This window comes from Mus caroli, chromosome 14, assembly GCF_900094665.2.
Source record: "Mus caroli chromosome 14, CAROLI_EIJ_v1.1, whole genome shotgun sequence".
NCBI lineage: Eukaryota > Metazoa > Chordata > Mammalia > Rodentia > Muridae > Mus > Mus caroli.
The window spans coordinates 107958139-107961490 of record NC_034583.1 but is presented as its reverse complement, the minus strand read 5'-3'; positions in this window follow the sequence as shown (position 1 = coordinate 107961490).

Genomic DNA, 3352 nt, shown 5'->3' with positions numbered 1-3352 from the left:
TGTCCTGTCTCTATACTCCTGGCACTGTGTACACACACTTCCTCTGCAAAGCCACAGATACAGGGGTTTGCATGCTGTATAATGGGTAACAGGTTCCTTCAGGAGCAATAGCTCTTTGCACTAGGAAATGTTGTGCTAAAGTACACATGAGATAAGCGTTACCACCTTAACTCCACTGAGATGATTTGGTGCCATTAAGCACACTCACTATTGTACTTGCTGTTCTCAGCAGGGCATCTCTCCTGAGCTTATTCATCTTGATGTTGAAATAAAAACTCTGAATTCATCTTGATGTTGAAATAAAAACTCTGAATTTATTTGCCATAACCAAGAACATCACCAGTTTGTGTAAATTATTTTCTAGTTCTTCATGCAAAGCATGGATTGTAGATTCAAGCAACATCCATAATCCTTAGAGCACCGTTCTCCAAGATGGCTTTGAAGGCATAAGAAGAACCTATCCTTCCTAAAGATGAAATCTAAGGCCAAGAAAATCAGAGAGACAGAATAAGAAGTCTCCACAGCCCCAGTAAAGAAGACACACATGTCACCTACCTCTGGCAGCCAAAGATTTTGTGGCTCTGGACATATCCCATATAATTTTGGAACCAAGACTCCAAGAGAAAGAAACCTGTCCACGACTTCATTGTTAGATTCTCTTTGTCACTGAGTCTGCCATGAGGAAGACAGAAGACAACACACACCTATTCACTGTGGAGGCCAAACTCAACCAGAGCTAGAAGAAACTGGCTGGGGGTGGGGGGTAGCTCTGTGACACAGAAGCAGCAGTAGGGGCCCTGATCAGGCCTGGTGCACAGCAGGAGACAACCAGCCCTTTCAGCTTCTGCTAAGTTGTGGATGTTGCCATCAAAATTAATATCATCAAAACAAATTTCAACTGACTAATTTTAAATGTATGTTGTTGTTGTTATCTTGCATGCATTGGACCTGTGAGCATGAGAGAGACAGAGAGAGAGAGAGAGAGAGAGAGAGAGAGAGAGAGGCAGACAGAGACAGACAGAGAGGAACAGACAGACAGAGACAGAGAGAGAAACACAGAGAGAGAGACACAGAGAGAGAGAGAGATGGAGAAAGAGAGAGAAAGAGAGAGAGAGGCAGACACACAGAGACAGACAGACAGAGGGGAACAGACAGACAGAGAGAGACAGAGAGAGAAACACAGAGAGAGAGAGAGAGAGAGAGGCAGACAGACAGAGAGAGACAGACAGAGAGGAACAGACAGACAGAGACAGAGAGAGAAACACAGAGAGAGAGACACAGAGAGAGAGAGATGGAGAGAGAGAGAGAGTCAGACAGATAGAGACAGACAGACAGAGAGAGGAACAGACAGACAGAGAGAGACAGAGATACACAGAGAGAGAGACACAGAGAGAGAGAGATGGAGAGAGAGAGAGAGGCAGACAGACAGAGACAGACAGACAGAGAGGCACAGACAGACAGAGAGAGAAACACAGAGAGAGACACACACACACACAGAGAGACATGGAGAGACAGACAGACAGACAGAGAGGAACAGACTGACACACAGAGAGAGACAGAGAGAGACAGAGACAGATTGAACCAAGCCTGGGGTTGATTCTCAGCATCACATAAGCTAGGCAGGTGGTATCTATTGAAAGAACCTAGTGGGGAAACCCCCACTTAAGAAGGAATGCAAGGACACAAGCAGGGCTATATTGTCTGAGTCAATACCATCTGGCCGGAACCTCCCCTCTGTCTACTGCCCCTTGACGCCGGGTAAAGTCATACATCAACTGGTTGCTATGTGAACAAAGATAAGCCCCCAGCCCACAAGAACAAAGTCCTGATGCCCTTTTGCTGACATGTAATCTTTCTGTTAATGTTTGAATGAGCCAATCCCATACCTTTGTTGAAATTCCTCACACCCCTATCCCTTTTTCTTCCATAAAAATCCCTAACTTTTGAGCCTCGAGGCCAACATCTGTTATCTCCTGTGTGAGATGCATGTCTGTCCTGGAGCTCCATCATTAAACTACCTCGTGTATTTACATCAAGGCGTTCTGTTCTGTTCGTGATTCTTGGGTGCACGCCAAATCAAAAGTTAAGTGGGGGTTTCCCCACTAGGTTCTTTCACTATCTGTAATCTCAAGATTCTGGAGATGGCAACAGGAGGATAAATAGTTGAAAGTCATTTTCAGATATATAGGGAGCTTGAGGCCAGCCTTGGATATATGAGACCCAGAGAAAGGAGGAGAGACAGGAAGCAGTCATAAAGGTATAATCCTAAATGTATGTCTTTAACAGTAAGAGGAAATGCTGATCATTTATAAACAGTAAGAGCTGCTTAGGTTGGACCTGGAGTGTCCTGAATGTTTATGACTTGTTCCTCAGCTTGTGGCTCTTCTGGGAACCTTCCAGAAGAAGTGCCTATTCACAAGCAGTCTGAGCGACCTTGGAATACCCAGACCCCTTTCTTTCTCTCTTTCCTCTCCTCTCTGCTTGGACCCTTTTCCATCTCCCCTTTTCTCTGCAATCTGGCCACCGTGAGGGGAGCAACTTGCTCTGACACATAATATCTGTCTCTCACCATAATATACTGCTTTGTCTCAGTCTTGAAAACTAAGGGGCCAGTCCACTGTGAACTGACACCTCTGGAACCCTCAACTAAAGCAAATAACTCCTCCTCACATTGATTATCTCAAGCATTTGCTGAGTAATAGAAACTAGACAATTTGCAACAATTCAGAGTACAAAGGACTCCCCGCCCCCCTCCTCATTTCTATGATGCAGTGCCACCTGGCTGTAGTTGATTTTTTTTTTTTCTATTCCTTTTCCCATTTTCCTTTGATCTTCTCCAGGATACTAGCTACAATGTTTACCTAAAAGAGTGACCGACATTTCCATTCAGAAGGATCAGAGTCCTTAGGTAGCCAGCCTGCATTGGCTTGATGCCCTCATTTTAAAAAATACTTAGGGGGCTGGTGAGATGGCTCAGTGGGTAAGAGCACCCGACTGCTCTTCCGAAGGTCTAGAGTTCAAATCCCAGCAACCACATGGTGGCTCATAACCATCTGTAAACGAGATCTGGCTCCCTCTTCTGGAGTGTCTGAAGACAGCTACAGTGTACTTACATATAATCAATAAATAAATCTTTTTTTTTTTTTTTTTTTTGGTTTTTCGAGACAGGGTTTCTCTGTATAGCCCTGGCTGTCCTGTGTGAGATGCATGTCGGTCGGGAGCTCCGTCATTAAACTACCTCGTGTATCACTTTGTAGACCAGGCTGGCCTCGAACTCAGAAATCCGCCTGCCTCTGCCTCCCGAGTGCTGGGATTAAAGGCGTGCGCGCCACCACGCCCGGCTATAAATCTT